Raw genomic sequence first — 16,895 nt, 5'->3', positions numbered from 1 at the left:
ATCCAAGCAAGGAGCTCTATCTTCTTCACGACTCAATATAAATCTACTATCTGGGATTGCTGTTAACTGCCATAAATCCCATATAGAACACTTCTGGACACCACAGTCACAACGAACTTCCTGTCCAACAACCGCGCAGACATTCTGACAAATTCCTATATGTCTCTGCGCACATACAACATAACCTCAGCCCCTCCATTCTTTCATTGCTGGGCCACGGGATTTTTTCACCATGCACTTTACTCATAGGTCCAGATTTGCTATGAATAAGATTCAGTGAAATTTCAATTATCAGTGGATCTAAGCTGTTCAACCGCTTTCGTCCCTGGTCCATATTGCAGATCTAGAACCAAAAACCTAGGCTGGTCCTGCTCATGCTCGCATTTACTCAGGGTTGCAGATTTCGAACTAACATCTTCTCAACCCAATATGCATCTATTCCGCTCCATGCAGAGTTTCACATCAACTTCCTGGAGCTTCGAGCCATGAGTTATGCCTTTATGCCTTACAATACTGCCTCTGCAACAAACCTTTGTGCATACAGACAAACAGCATAGTGACAATGTGGTATTTCTAACACACAAGCATGCATAACCTCTTAGCTGCTCTGCTAGGAAGCTGCGCAGCTCTACCCTTGGCCCTTGCTCACTACATGCATCCCCGGGCCACTTATCTAACAGACTTACTGAATGCACTAGCAGACCTTCTCCATATAGGTTTCCATCCTCTCGGATGGTCTCGGACTACATGTGTAGCGAGAAAAATCTTCTAATGCTGAGGTCAACCGATCTTGCCCTCTGCATCTGAATCGAACCATACGGTGGACAGATTCTACTCCCTACACATGTCTTGAATGCATTCCCATGGATGCCTTTGCTGCAACAAAGGCCTCTTATATGTGTTTCTTTCGATGCCTCTCATAGCCAGCGCTCTTATTATGCTGCACCGGGACGGGGTTCACTGTTTCTCAGACCCACGTCCTGGCTGAGACCAGTATGCTTTCCCATACTTCTCAATCTATCACACCAGTAACCAATTTGCCTTCTCACAGGTCAGTCTCATATCATGGACTACCTGATGTTCTCAGGTACTGGTAGCGTCACAAAAACCTTCCACACATAAATCTTACCATTCAAAATGGCATGATTTACCACATGGCACATACAAAAGGGTATTACCCCCTTTTTTCTACACCACCCTTTTCTCTTACTCCCTCGGATTCTGCTCCCCAGACATCCTCCACATGGGTACACCTCGGTTCCAATTGGTGTACCACTTGGGAGTGGGGATACCCAATTAACAGTTCAACCCCTTCTGAGTCAGCTTACCATGGGTTATGCACTGATTAAGCCACCTCTATTTTTACTGGTTACGGAATGGGGCCTATATTTAGTGCTTACAAGACCCATACGTTCCCCATTCGAGCCTTTCCATTCCTCTCACTTAACAGTCTGGCATGGGGAATTCTTTCCCTCATAGTCATCACTTCTGCCAACAGGGTCAGTGAGTTCCAAACCTTGTACAGACTCACCCGACCCCTGCGTTCCTCTATGATCGAGTGGTCTTACGTATTCAAGTTCATATCTTTCTTAAGGTAGACACAGCATCTCACCTTACTCAGAATATACTCTGCCCACTTTTTCCCCAGCACCTCTCTCTCACCAGGGTGAGAGGGTTTTCCACTCCTTGGACTGTAAAAGTGCACTTGCATTCTATCTAGACCTCACTACACTCCATAGGAATTACACCTAACTCTTTCCTTCTGTGGCAAAAGCCAAGCTGCGAGTTCCAGTGGGCAAACAGACCTTTTCCTCCTAATTGACGGTCTGTATCTCTTTTTCATACCAACAAGCAGGCATTTCACTACAACACCGTGTGTAACCACACTCTGTTAGGGCGGTACCAGCCTCAATAGCTCACCTTCGGCCGGTGCCACTTGTACATATTTGTAAGGTTGCGACCTGGAGCTCTCTACATGCCTTCGCAGCCCATTATTGCTTAGATAAGACTGGCCGGCATGATTCCATGTTTGGCCAGTCCATCTACTCATCTTCTTTTCGGTCTAACTACCCAACATCCTTCCACCAACCCGTTAAGGGTTTCAGGATGCCCTCCTTACCAAATTCCACCCCCGTCGTTGCACCTTTTGCACGTCTTTGGGGGCATTTGGTGCACTCTCGGGCATCCTCAGCTCAGTACTCACCCATATGTGAGGACTACCATCCTGCTTGTCCTGTGAGAAAGCATATGTTGCTTACCTGTAACAGGTGTTCTCACAGGACAGCAGGATGTTAGTCCTCACGAAACCCACCCGCCACCCCGCGGAGTTGGGCCTACATACGTTTTATTATTTTAGTTTCGCTTGTGCTTTTTGTTATAAGACAAGACAAGACTGTGGTCACAGGGATAATTGCAGGCTGAGCATGCTCAGTGAACTCAGTGTGCTAGTGTCAGTCAAAGCTTTATAGAAACTTTGACAGAAAAGTTTTTCGTAACAGGGCTCCGTCCACTGATGTCACCCATATGTGAGGACTAACATCCTGCTGTCCTGTGAGAACACCTGTTACAAGTAAGCAACATTTGCTTTCTCAAGATCGGATTACAAGCTAACAGGGTCATTCATCAAAATGTGTTATGGCATTAACGCATGCGATAATCGTGTTACCGCACCGCGAATGCAAATTTTTTGAAAGGGGCAGGATTAATTAAAATGAGGGGCAGTATCACATGGTTTTAAAGCTGGAAATAACTATGCCTTTTTTCCTGGTGTTAAACTGTGTGATATGCCCAAAACGGCTGTAATGCAATTTGCATTTTGGCCATTTCTAGAAAGAGAGAGAGAAAGAGAGCCTCTAGGGAGGCCTTCCTACTAGTCAACTATTTATATCTCTATAGGAGGCCATCTCGAGATGAGGTGTTGTTGGTGGTTTGCAGTTTAGGGAACAGTTTTAGATGCAGAGTGAGACGTACGAACAGCACAGTAGACCTTGGTGAAGATTTGACATCATTTGGAATGAGGAAAGTCTCACAAAGTTGAGATTTCAAGTATGTTCTCTCGCCCTAGCTTGATAATACCCTGTTATAGTGCCCATCAAGCTAGGGCAAGACAGCAACAACAGGGGCCCTGACTTTGACGGTTTGGGAAACTAAGTATGGGGGTGATCTGTATGGCATGGCAGATGCTACCATAAATTTGTTGGGCAGACTGGATGGACATTTGGTCCTTTTCTGTGTTTTTATACCTATGCGACATGGTAGACAGGAAATTAGCCTAACCATGCCCCTTTTTAATCACGGGAACTATTTTCACTATATTTATAGCATTTTGATAAATTTAGGCCTTAGTTGGCTAAGTCAGCTGGTTAATTCAACTCCTCCCAGTTACGCCCCTGGACCTCCCCTAACTTCTCCGGCTAAATTCTAGCTTTCTAACGTATTAGCTGGATATGCCATTTAGCTGGATAAGGGCTGAATATAGCCAGGAATGCCATTTAGACATATAACTATGATGTTATCCATCTAAATGGCTTTTGAATATGGACCTCACTATTTTTTTGTTTATCTTGGCTTCCAAACTGTGAATATTTTGCAGTGGCACTTTCAAGGTCACACATGTAGAAAAGACACAAGTGAAGACAGAGGCAGTTGAAACATTACTCACAGCTCCCTAGAGTCTGTGTCCCTTCAAGATCTTTAAAGGTACATATATTTATATCTTCTTAGCTTCTGAAACCTACAAGGGATTCTTAAGTAACACACTCATTGTATATGGAAGCTGAATTTGACAAATCCAAAGTATTTTTATAAGATTTGAAAGCAGAGGTTACAGGGCTTTGGATACAGCTATCTGTATTGAGTCCATTTTCAACAGCTGCTATTCTAGTCTCTAGTTCTAGTGGAAGGCAGCATCTATACAGCATTGATTGCTTCTGGCTTACTCTGCTTAGGTAGCCCTGATGGACCCACCGTGTTCAATGGTCTTAGGGCCTATGGAAGACTCCACAGTTGTTATCATCTTCCTTACGAAAAAGACCCAAGGAACAACCTAGCAGTAGCAAAGGAAATCAACAGGATAGCAGCTCCAACAATTTATTACTTTGAGTCATTGACCAAGGCAGTCAATGGCTCAAAGTAACAAACTTTTAAAGAAGCTCAGCCAAATTTCAAACAAGAAAAGAAGGAAACTGCTGTCTTATATCACCTTTACGTACAGTAAAAATAAGCAATCTGGGAATACTTTTAAGTGTGCCTTGTCTTTGTGGCCATCTTGCCATGGTCCATTTAAGACTTGAAAGATATTTAATTTAAAAAATGGATTTGTGTGCATATTAATGTGCAATGTGAATATGTTGAAGAATTGCCACGAACTCTCAAAAATGGTGCCATATAATTTTCTAATCCTTGCTGCAGGAAACCAGGAGCCTTGGTCACAGTTTACTATTTTGTCTGTACACTCATTCATGAGATAATGATTAGCAGGACCAGTTTAAATTCATGCACACTTCTGAACAAAGCATCTTAATTTTTTAAAAAAGCTCTCTCTTATTAGGTGGCAATGACAAAACAATTAAAAAATAGAGATCATGGTCTTAAATAGAAAAAAATGAGATTCTCTCTTGCCAAGGTAAAAATACAGAGAAAGAACCAGAAACAGTAGTGACATGTATAATGAATTACAGTGCAGTATGCTTAACTCCAGTATTCAGAACAATTTCATTATATTGTATTAACTGGAAGTAATGTTTTTCATAAGGAAGAAAGATTTCTGGTCTGGTTAAATCTCATTACTTATGCCATAGCAATTCTAGTATGAAATATTGTGACAATAATGCATGTTTCTACTGAACATAAAACTTTATCATTTTAACATTATTTTTTTATTAATCCGATAAGACAATGACCCCCCCCTCCCAAATGTGTCTGTTTAATTGATTCATACACTTCACTTTTTAAGTGTTTCTACAAAAGTTGTTTAAATAATAAGAAACGTAAAATGGACCCTCTCTGGTTCTTTTTAATATTTTTTTTGTCCTAGTTTCACCCAGATGCTTTTGTGTCAGTTGAATCTAAATACATGAATTAAAATTAAGCTCCTTAAATGGAAACTAGCTATTTCTTGGTGACTTGCAGATAGCCCTTTTTAAAATGCATGCCTTTAATGACAGTTAGAAGCCTGCACTCTTCAATAATTAAGTTAGTGTCATAAAACAAGTACACATTGAGTAACTAAAAGCAACCAGAGTGAATGAGCACACTTTTCAGAACCTGCATGACAATATTGAAAATTAAACTTGGTTAATAGAAAAAAATGCTAAATCAATGGCCATAAAATTTAATGGGCTTATAGCAGTCTTAACACAGTAGGACTGAATTATCATGTTAATTTAATTTCCATTTCTAAATGAACCAGAAGGCACAATAAAGGTCAATTAACCAACTATCTTCCCTGTCTTTTTTTTATTTTACTGCCAGTTTTAAATCAGTCAATACAGCCCAAAGCATTTCAACTTCTGGAAACTGATTAAAAATAAACCTAACAAAAACAGCAATGCAATACACAGGGAACAGTTATTGTGATTTAAGCAATACATTTATTTGTATATCTATTTATCTAAATTCTTTCTTTTAATATGCAAACTTTATTTATATTAACGGCATCATCACCCTATAGTGAAGTTATCAAGCAAATAGTATTTATTTATTTCAGAATTTATAACTCGCCTATTGACCATTCTTAGGCGACTAACAGTCTTTTCATACATAATCATATAAAATACATTACTTAGTACTAAAACAACAGAAGTATACAAACAACTAAAACAAACAAGGATCAATAAAACAATGAATAATAAAACTACTGTTGCGCTGGAGGTGGACCCTTGGCCTGGCGCAGGATTGGTACGGCCTTCTGAGGGATCCCAGAGGGCGCCTGCCGCCAGGAGCTGGAGCACACGAGGAGACAGAGGCTGACAGGAACTTCACCAATAACGGTCCGGGGGATCCGCGGGTTGAGCGCTTGGATTCCCGGACTGCCTGGGCTTAGGTGGGCCTCTGGGGGTCTCCCGGAGAGATGATGGAGAGGTGTGCCCACCATGAGAAGGGGTGCACGGCTGTCGGTGAACAGGCAGACTGGACCAGAATCGAGAGTATCGGAGACCACCGGGAACAAGGCAGGAACTGAAGTTCTCCAGGAAGGAAAGGCAGCACCTAGTGGTCCAGCTTGAAGAAGGCCGTGGGCGGTGTCGAAGCAGGCGGTCCTGGTGGTCACAGGAGGAACAAAAAGAGTGTCCGAGTGGAGCGCAAGGGTCAAAGCCAGGGTATCTGTCCGAGGGTGGTCAGTCAAAGCAGGGGTCGGTTCCAGTATCAGTCCGAGCATAGTCAAAAGGCAAGCAGAGGTCAGTTCCAGGTATCGGTCCAAGTGTGGTCAAGATGAGCAGAGGTCAGTTCCAGGTATCAGTCCGAGAGTAGTCAAGGCAGGCCGAGGTCAGTACCGGGTATCAGTCTGAGAAGGTACTACCTAGATAGCAAGACAAGGAACAGGACTCAGGAATGGACGAACTCTGGAACAGATGCTGGAACACAGGAAGGACCACGGAACACAGGAACACTGGAACAAGCACAGGAACAAGGAACGGCAACTAACTACACATGAGGGTGTCGATCTGATTGCCAAGGCGAGGGACTGAGGAGCAGGCCCTCGCTTAAATATTGAGTCAAATAACGTCATCAGGACGTGCCGTGGAGGAGTTTCCCGCCCTTGGTCCTTTAAAGGGTTGGGCGAACCGCGCATGCACGCGCCTAGGGGCAGAGTCGAGGCAGCGGAGTACGCCAAGCCCCTGCGAGGGGTGAGGAGCAAGGCCTGGGACACCGAAGCGCTGGAAGCAGCCAGGGACGCTGCTGTCCTAAGCCGAGGACGCAGCTGACTAGCTGCGGCAGCGAGGGAGGAAGGCCCCGCACCTGCGGAGCTTGGAAGAAGGTGAGCAGGCCTGGGTGAGGTGCCAACGAGACCGGGACGCGCAACAACTACATAAGCATGTAAACAAGAATGTTTGTTTCACAACGGACAGAAGCAAGTAAAACAATTAAAACAATACTTTTAAAATAAACAAAATATACATAACACACCCTGAGGTGCAAACTATCCCCCTAGATTTTTGAAAATGCTATTTTTATAGCAGAAATAGCATCAGTGATTAAAAAGGGACATGATTAGGCTACTTTCCCTGATCCTGCATCACATAGGTAATTTTTGCTATTTTTCATTTCATGCGCTGATTAATCCACCAGGGGGGGGGGGGGCGCGGCATTACAGCAAAAAGGTTTTTATCACACATGCCATGAGAGCGAAAGAGAGAGACAACTATGTCACTTTACTATTTATCACTAAATAAGCACAAAACAAAAGGGAAATAGGATCCAATCCAAATAGCCACAAATAATTAAAAGAAACAATTTTTGTATTTAAACAAATGAAAATATCATAAGTAAAAGCTCTACAAATCTTTAATCTGCAGCCTCTCGCCACGCAATGGGCCGCAGGCCGTATTCAGCCTTTAGAGCATTTTTCATCTAATCATTTATTGTCACTTGTTTTTATTGACTTAACAAAATATGCTTTATTATATCCACAATTCTAACCTATTATTTAGTGCTTAATTAGTGAGTAATTTGAGAGGTGGTTGCTTCTAGTTTTTGTGACTTTACTATTTATACCATTTTAAGAGGGTTCACTTTTAACTCGGTGTAGGGTTTGGAGGGGGTGGGGTCAGTTTGGGGGGTGGTTTTACATAAACAGTAAGAGGTATGAACAGCAAAGTTGACATCACTGAAGATTTTCTGCTGTTTGAATTGATGAAAAGTACAAGAGGAGTTGATTTGTATAATGCACTCTTTACCTAGCTAGCGTTAAGGCCCTAACGCAAAATGATAAATGACCCTGTATATCTTTAAAAACCATAAGACTTGCTGCATTGCAATAGAATACCTGTTATAATCACATAATAGCTACTGAGTACTAATGCAGGCCATCTACTGAATATAAATTCATACTAGTAAATTCAATGACTAATCTTCCTTAAAAGCCTGAATAATCAAGAATGACTTCACTTAGAGAATAGCCACTGCCATTAGCAATGGTAACCTGGAATAGACTTCGTTTTTGGGTACTTGCCAGGTTCTTATGGCCTGGATTGGCCACTGTTGGAAGCAGGATGCTGGGCTTGATGGACCCTTGCTCTGACCCAGTATGGCATTTTCTTATGTTCTTATGTTCTTATGACTTTACCTTCTTTCTGAATGCTTTAAACCACACTTCGAGCCTGATATCATCAGGTAACCTATTCCACAATTCAGGGCTAGCTACAACAAATGTGCGCTTGTGAGTTTCACAAAAATGGAATATTCTAACAGAAGGCATTCCCAATAAATTCTCAACCTGAGATCTTAAGGGCATACATGGAGTGTAAATTTTTAACAAGGCTTTAATAGAAGCAGGAACAAGAGTGCAGTACTTTAACATCAAGATCTTAATTCTCACCCACCAGAAAATAGACAATGATTTCAAAATTAGAGTGATATGTTCTCTTCTTGAAACTCTGGTAATTATACAGGCTGCAGTGTTTTGAGCAATTTGAAGTGTAGAAATAGCACTTTCATATTAGATATTGGCATGAAAAGGTATATTGTACAGTTCTCCAGTTTATCTGTGTGTTAGGATTTGTGGACCCTTGGCCCGAGGTGGGGTTGACGCTACTGAGGGGTTGGGCCCCACAGGTCCTCACTATTCGGAGGCGAGGCTGGCCGGGAATAGAGGCAAACAGGAACTTCGCCAGTACCCGCCCTCGTTCCCCGCAGGTTGAGCCCTTGGTTGCCGGGGCCGGCTGGTCTTAGGAGCACCGCTGTGTGGCTGGTCCTGGAGAGAGTAGGTGCCTGGAAGCAGAGAGTGTCAGTGAGGTTAGGTATAGTCTAAGACCGAGGTACTCTCGGAGGGAGAGGGAGAGAAAGCCTCAAGGGGTGAAAGACCACTGCAGTTCCGAAGACAGTGGAGCAGGACCACATGGGAGTGGCCCTGAGGAGAGGAGGTGCAGAAACAGAGGCTTATATTGTGGTATGCTGAAGCAGGGCTAGAGCAGGGAATCCGCTGTAGTAGGTACGAGTAGAGTAGTAGCACAGAGGGACCGCCTGAGAAGTGGCAGTGCAATAACAGTACCTTGTGATGCAAAAGCGCTGAGAGGTGCCCCAAGGAGCGGGGACCCAGAGACACAGTCCAGTAATGTCGTAGCACTGAGTCAGGTCTTGAAGAGTGAAAGCACTGAAGCAGGATCTCCAATGTAGAAGTGCTGAGGCTGGTCCCACGGAGCGGGAGGCGCTGCGGCAGGGTCCCAAGTGTAGAGGTGCTGAGCCGGGCCCCGAGGAGCAGGAAGCGCTGAGACAGGGTCCCAGGTGTAGAAGCGCTGAGCCAGGCCCCAAGGAGTGGGAAGCGCTGAGACAGGGTCCCAGGTGTGGAAGTGCTGAGTCAGGCCCCGAGGAGTGGGAAGCACCGAGACAGCGTCCCAGATGAGGAAGCGCTGAGGCAGGCCCCGAGGAGCGGGAAGCGCTGAGACAGGATCCCAGGTGTGGAAGCGCTAAGCCAGGCCCCGAGGAGCGGGAAGCGCTGAGACAGGGTCCCAGGTGAGGAAGTGCCTAATCAGGCCCCGAGGAGTGGGAAGCATCGATACAGCATCCCAGGTGAGGAAGCGCAGAGGCAGGCCCTGAGGAGCGGGAAGCGCTGAGACAGAATACTGACGAGAAGCGCAGGGATCCATAGAGCAGGAACAACAGGTCCGGAGAACTAGAGCAAGCACCAGAAAGGGAACAAGGAACTCGTTGCCAAGTCGGTTAGTGGTGGCTGGAGGTAGTCCTTAAATATCCCGGCCCGTGATGTCATCAGCCGGGGTTGAGCCTGGAGTTCCTGCCATTGGCCCTTTAAAGGGAGGACAGATGGCGCGGGCATGCGCCTAGGGAGGTCCTGGGTCGGAATGGTGGTCGGCGGAGTCCCAGCCGCACGTGGAGCACAGGGAGCGAGGAGGAATGCGGCGGCAGCGACTGGCCACAGCCGCGAGTGCACCGGGAGTAGAGAGTCAAGCATGACGTGATGCGAGTTGGGCCCACTGCGGGCGGCTGCGGCCGGTGGCCATAACACTGTTCAAGAGTCTCCTAGTATTGGGCAGAGAAAATCTCACACACACACACACCCAGGGGTGAAAAGAGCAAATTTTGCAGCTGGGTAGGGTATCCTTAATTTGGAAGGAAGTCCGTTTTTAACAGTATTATTTATTTATTTATTTCACATTTTTCTATACCGAGCTTCATGGTTGAATACCATATCAGATCGGTTTACATCGAACGAGCGATAGAAACTTGTAACAAAAAACGGAACAATAAGTTATAATCAGAAAGAGAGCAAGAAAGTTACATTGAACAAGGACTATAAACTTGGAGGCTTTACAGCTTGGAAGTAAATAGAGTAAAAAAGGCCCGAGTAGGGCCATAACTTAAAATCAAAAGTCATAAGATAGTTTAATTGCGGAGGTATTGGATAAGAGGCATCTCACAAAGAAGGCATGGTTCCATGGCTCGTGAGTAGGATGGTAGATTATTGTGTGTCTGAAGGATCCAAGAAGGCTAGTCGGAACAGCCAAGTCTTAAGTTTTTTTTTAAAAGTTAGTAGGCATGATTCCAACCTGAGTTCTGCAGGAAGGCTATTCCAAATATTTGGACCTGCTAGAGAAAAGGCTCGGACCCTGGTCGAAACTAGGCGAATGGTTTTGGTTGGAGGGGGTTGTAACTCTCCTTTGTGGATTTCTCTAATCGGTCTGTTGGATGTATGGAGTTTGAGGGGAAATTCAAGGTCAAGATGAAAATAGTTATGGATGGACTTGTGTATCAGGGTGAGAGATTTGTGAAGGACTCTGTAGTAGACTGGTAACCAGTGAAGGTTTCGGAGAATTGGTGTAATATGATCTCTTCGGTTGGTACTGGTTAAAATTCTGGCAGCAGCATTCTGTATCATTTGAAGAGGTTTGGTGGTTGAGCTGGGTAGGCCAGTGAGAAGAGCGCTGCAATAATCTATTTTTGAAAATATTAGGGATTGCAGAACAGTTCTAAAGTCGTGGAGATATAGGAGAGGTTTGAGTCTTCTCAACACCTGTAGTCTGTGGAAACAATCTTTGGTAGTCGAATTGATCATAGTCTTTAGATTAAGGCGGTTGTCTAGAATTACTCCCAGATCTCTTACTTGAGTATGGGTGAGTTGGAGACTGTGATGGGTTTGTGGAGGATGGATGTCTGGGTTGGAAGAGATAAATAGTAATTCAGTCTTAGCGGAGTTGAGGACCAAATTTAGATTATTGAGGAGATTGTTTATAGATTGAAGGCAAGTTTTCCAAAGTGAGAGAGCTTTAGTAATGGATTCTGTAATGGGGAGCAGAATCTGAACATCGTCAGCATAGATGTAATGGATGAGATTGAGACTTGTTAACAGATGACAAAGGGGGAGGAGGTAAATATTGAAAAGGGTGGGAGAAAGGGAGGATCCTTGAGGCACGCCAAGAGAAGAATTTGTCGATGGTGATTCTTTGTTGTTGATCCTGACCCTGAAGCTTCTGTTATCAAGGAAGGACTTGAACCAGCTGAAGACTGAGCCAGTTATGCCAATATCAGATAAACGATCCAGGAGGATGGTGTGGTTGACCGTGTCGAAGGCTGCTGAAATATCTAGAAGGATTAGAAGAAATGAGTGTCCTTTGTCCATTCCCATAATAATATGGTCTGTTAGTGAGATGAGCAGGGTTTCTGTATTGCGTGATTTGCGGAAACCATATTGGGAAGGGGAAAGAATATTGTGTTCTTCTAAGTAATCTGATAGCTGGGTATTGACTACTTTTTCTGTAATTTTGGCTAGGAATGGAAGATTAGAGATTGGACGGAAATTAACAAGAATGCTAGGGTCTAAATTGTGTTTTTTCAAGAGGGGTTTAAGGGAAGCATTTTTTAGGCTATCTGGGTACAGACCTTGAGTTAGGCAGCAATTTATGATGTTAGTCAGAGGTTTTGAGATTGTGTCTGGGATGAGTAGCAATAATTTGGAGGGTATGTTATCTGTTGGGTGGCTGGATGGTTTCTGCCTTTTTAAAATGGTTTCGATTTCTTTAGTGGAAGTTAATTCAAAGTTGTCGAATTTAGTATCCTTGAGTATGTGGTTGGAGGAGCTTGAATCAGGAGGGTTGGTCTTAGTTGGAAGAAGTGCTATAGTGTTTGAAATTTTCTGCTGAAAGAACAGGGCTAACTCATTTGCCTTGGATTGAGCATGATCATCTGGTATTGATGGAGGAATTGGCTTTGTGATTTGTGATACATATGAAAATAAAGCCTTTGCATCATATTGTAGGTCATGGATTTTATTAGCGTAGTATTGTTTTTTTGATTTTAGGATGGATGATCCTAAAATATAAATATATAAAATATATAAAATATATAAAATATAAAAATATAAATAAATAAAGTATTGATGGAAAAACAGATTAGCCTTTGCACATTATCTCAAATTAACTTTCTCCCAGGGTGAAGACTCTGGGTGTCCTCAGAATATAATTATAGGCTTACTCACAGTTCTCCTCTTCTATTGACCAATTCAGATCTTTCTTAGGAAAAGTCCAGTAGCAGGGAGCACAGCATCTCTCTAGAGGTGTCCCCTCTTCAGGAAGGAAGGGTGGCCACAAACTTCCCTCTGAAAATTCAGAAAAAATCTTCATGAAAATGGCAAAAAATGTAAGGAATCCTTTTGCAGTGGGTCATCTCTGTTCCAGCTCCCTCTGTGAGAGCTGGAGAATAGTGGAGTCTTCCCTACCCTCTGATCTAACCTAACTAGTGGATACCACAAAATCCTCCAGCCAGGGGTACTAGAGCTCTCTCAAGAAAGAAACCTCTAAAAGGAAAAAACATCCAAAAGTCTCCAACTAAAGTATGGAACTAGCACCAAGGCACTAGTCCCCTTCCAACTAGGGTATTGGCGCAGTCTGTGAAACCAAGTACCCAAGCAGATAAGCAACTCAAGAAAACACTCCTACTCTAACTCCTAACCAAAATGCCACACCTCTCTATGCTGCAACCTGCTTGATTTCTGTGGTCCCTCAGATATGTGCCTTGGTCCAGTAGCTGGTTTTTCAGCCGGCGTGGACTTAGCTGATTGAACAGCTTAAAGGCAGTGGGTGCAGGAAACCGAGTGTGGCGGTGATGGCAGATGCCCTCTCCCGGGTATTATCACAGAGAAGGAATGCAGTTTCCTAATACACTTACATTGACCAACATAAAGGAAACTATTTATTGTTCTAATCCTTCATTTATATTCATCTTATACAAAATCTTTTTCATATACATTAAATAATACACCACCAAATTATTAAAAACCCCTAATCATCCCCCACATTCACACTCACCATTCATGCTATATTAAAACTCCTACCCAATACCCAGCAATATAGGATCCTAATCGTTTCTCTCTCTGTGAGCTTCCTCAGGGGTTAATACAAATCTCCCAATGTAATGATTACAACTTCAGGATCACCTTATTACATTGTTAACAATACAAGAATGTCATATTAATTTTACTGATATTACCTGAAGCACTCAAGTGTTTCTTATTTTGAAGTTACAATACTGCTGTCAAATGCTTCACCATATAATCTTCTCAAGCTATAAATCAGTATTCTTCTTGTATCTGCATCCCGATGCATTGGGATGCAGATACAAGAAGATACAAGAAGAATACTGATTTATAGCTTGAGAATATTATATGGTGAAGCATTTGACAGCAGTGTTGTAACTTCAAGATAAGAATCTTGCCCTTTCTATTTGTATAGGGCATGCCAAATCCGTTAGACACAGAAAAAAAATAAATCAATACCAGAAAACGTCTTTTGTTTCTCTTGCTAGGAACCGTGTTGATTCCCCAAAAGGAGGTTTAGAGAGGGATAAAGTAAAGTCTTAAATTACTCACTTTTAAGGTGAAGGAGACCCAGGGAGGTTGTTCTACACTAAGCCGCGCGCCCCTTAGGCGACGCGCGCACCACCGGCAGCTGCGCACCGTAGGCGGGCCGATTTTAAAGGCCCCTCTGACGTCAGAAACTGGAAGTGAAAGTTCCGTCGTCGGGGCAAGCTCTCTTTCTCACCCGCAGCAGCAAGAGATTTCCAGGAAATAATTGTCAGGAAGTCTGGCTCTGTTCTCAGGTCTGTGCTCCCTTCTCCCTCACCTCGTAAGAGAGCCATAGGCAGGCCGATTTTAAAGGCCCCTCTGACGTCAGAAACTGGAAGTGAAAGTTCCGTCGTCGGGGCAAGCTCTCCTTCTCACCCGCAGCAGCAAGAGATTTCCAAGAAATAATTGTCAACAAGTCCGGCTCTGTTCTCAGGTCTGTGCTCCCTTCTCCCTCACCTCTGATTTTACTAAAGCTTTTGATATAGTCCCACATAGAAGACTCGTGAATAAACTGAGAAGCTTGGGAGTGAGCGCCAAGGTGGTGGCGTGGATTAAAAACTGGTTGATGGATAGAAGACAGTGTGTGATGGTAAATGGAATCTGCTCTGAAGAGAAAACAGTGTAAAGTGGCGTGCCACAGGGATCAGTGATGGGACCGGTTCTCTTCAATATCTTTGTGGGTGACATTGCGGAAGGAATAGAAGGCAAAGTTTGCCTATTTGCAGATGATGCTAAGATCTGGAACAGAGTGGACACGCTGGAAGGAATAGAAAGAATCAGACATGATTTAAAGATGCTTGAACAGTGGACGAAGATATGGCAGCTGGGATTCAGTGTCAAGAAGTGCAGAGTCATGCATCTAGGGTGTAGTAATCCAAAAGAGCTGATGTGATAGGGAGTGAAGATCTGTTGTGCACGGAACAAGAGAGAGATCTTGGGATGATAGAACCTAGCAATCTGAAGATGGCGAAGCAATGTGACAAGGTAATAGCAAAAACCAGAAGACTGCACCTGCCTAGAGTCAGAGGACCAGCAAGTCAGGGATGACCAAGAGCCCCGATCCTGCCTTGGGGGTTCTGAGGCAGGCGGCAGACGAGCAGAGTGAGTTCCAGTCCAAGGTTCAGAGCCAGGAGATCCATCCTAGAGACTCCAGGAAGAAGGGTACAAGGCCTGGTCCTGGCGCAGGAGACAGGCACTGGAACAGGAGTCAGGAACTGGAACAGGAGTCCTTCAATGAGAAGTGCAGGATCCCGAGAGAAGCAACACAGGAAACTCGTTGCCAAGCCATCTGGGTACGGCCCGAGGGAGCCTTATGTAGTCTCGTGCTGATGATGTCAACCTCCGGGGCAGTCCCAGGTTGCCCGCTGAAGGCCCTCTAATAGCTGCCGGTGCCATGTGCGCGCGTGCCCAGGGGGAACCCTAGGCACGGCCTGAAGCTGGCAGCATCTCATGCGCTGGGGAGGCCAAGGAGGCCCCGGCATCGCCCGGTGCGAGCACAGAGGACTCAGAGAAGCAGGCTGTGGCAGCCAACATCCCAGGCAAGGCCCGGAGGTGTAGCCAAGTGGAAGGATCCAGCATGGGGGTTCCTTGGGCGGTGCGTGCAACAGGTTGGTACTCATGACAAATGTGAGCCTCCAATGTTGAGTAGCTCACTGTCAGGAACTAACGGTGCAAGGTCGCTGGAATACAGAGGAGTCTGTCTGGAACATTAATCAGCTGGAAGCCCGGGCAGTCCGGCTGGCATGCTTGCAGTTCAGCAGCAGACTTCAGGGTTGAGCAGTTTGAATAATGTCAGACAACGCAACAATGGTGGCTTACATTAATCAGCAGGGAGGAACTAAGAGCCAACAAGTATCGCAGGAGATAGACCAATTTATGGAATGGGCGGAAATACATCTTCAGGTGATTTCAGCATTGCACGTTGCAGGAAAAGACAGTGTAAGAACAGACTTTCTCAACAGTGAGAGTCTGGACCCAGGAGAATGGGTATTGTCAGATGAGGCATTCTAGCTGATACTGCATCACTGGAGCCTTCCATTCCTATACCGGCTGGCAACTTCTCGCAATGTGAAAGTTCCTTGAGTCTTCAGTTGCAGGAGAGATCCAAAGTCCTTGGGTATCAATGCTTTCAGACAGGTCTGGCCGGAAGACAAGCTGCTGTATGCCTTTCCCCTGTAGCCCATGTTGGGCCAAATAGTTCAAAGGATCAAGGGCCACAAAGGGATGGTGCTTCTGGTGGCACCAGATTGACCCAGAATACCATGGTATGCAGATATGCGGACCCCTGGTAGAGATCCCCCTTTATCTTTAGCACAGAAATCTATTGCAGCAAGTGCCTGTCCTTCAAGAAGATCTGACTTGTTTTTTTCTTATGGTATGGCCCTTGAGAGGGCTCGCTTGTTGAAGTGTGGATATTCTTCTGCGGTGATTGCCACCTTGCTACAAGCTCGAACGTTCTCCACTTCCTTAGCCTTTGTGTGGGTTTCAAATGTTTGAGGCTTGGTGTGAGGATCGAGGTATTCTTCCTCGTTCAGTTAAGATCCCACTCATTTTGAAATTTTTGCAGGATGGGTTAAATAAAGGGTTGGTCCTTAATTCCTTGAAGGTACAGGTAGTGGCTCTTGCCTGTTTCAAGGGCCAGGTGAATGGTCTCATCCTGATGTGGCTCGTTTCTTGAGGGGAGTGAAACATCTTCGTCCTCCCTTGCGGTTACCGGTTCCTTTGTGGAGTCCTAACCTGGTGTTGGATTTCTTGGCGGGCCCTACGTTTTGACCACTGCCTAGTCTTTTCTTCTGGTTTTTGACCTTGAAAACATTGTTCCTGGTGGTGATTTGTTCTGCGCATTGTGTTTTTGAGCTGCAGGCCTTGTCTTGCTGGGAGCCGT

This window comes from Rhinatrema bivittatum, chromosome 2 (genome assembly GCF_901001135.1).
Source record: "Rhinatrema bivittatum chromosome 2, aRhiBiv1.1, whole genome shotgun sequence".
NCBI lineage: Eukaryota > Metazoa > Chordata > Amphibia > Gymnophiona > Rhinatrematidae > Rhinatrema > Rhinatrema bivittatum.
Note: the sequence above shows the minus strand (reverse complement) of the source record.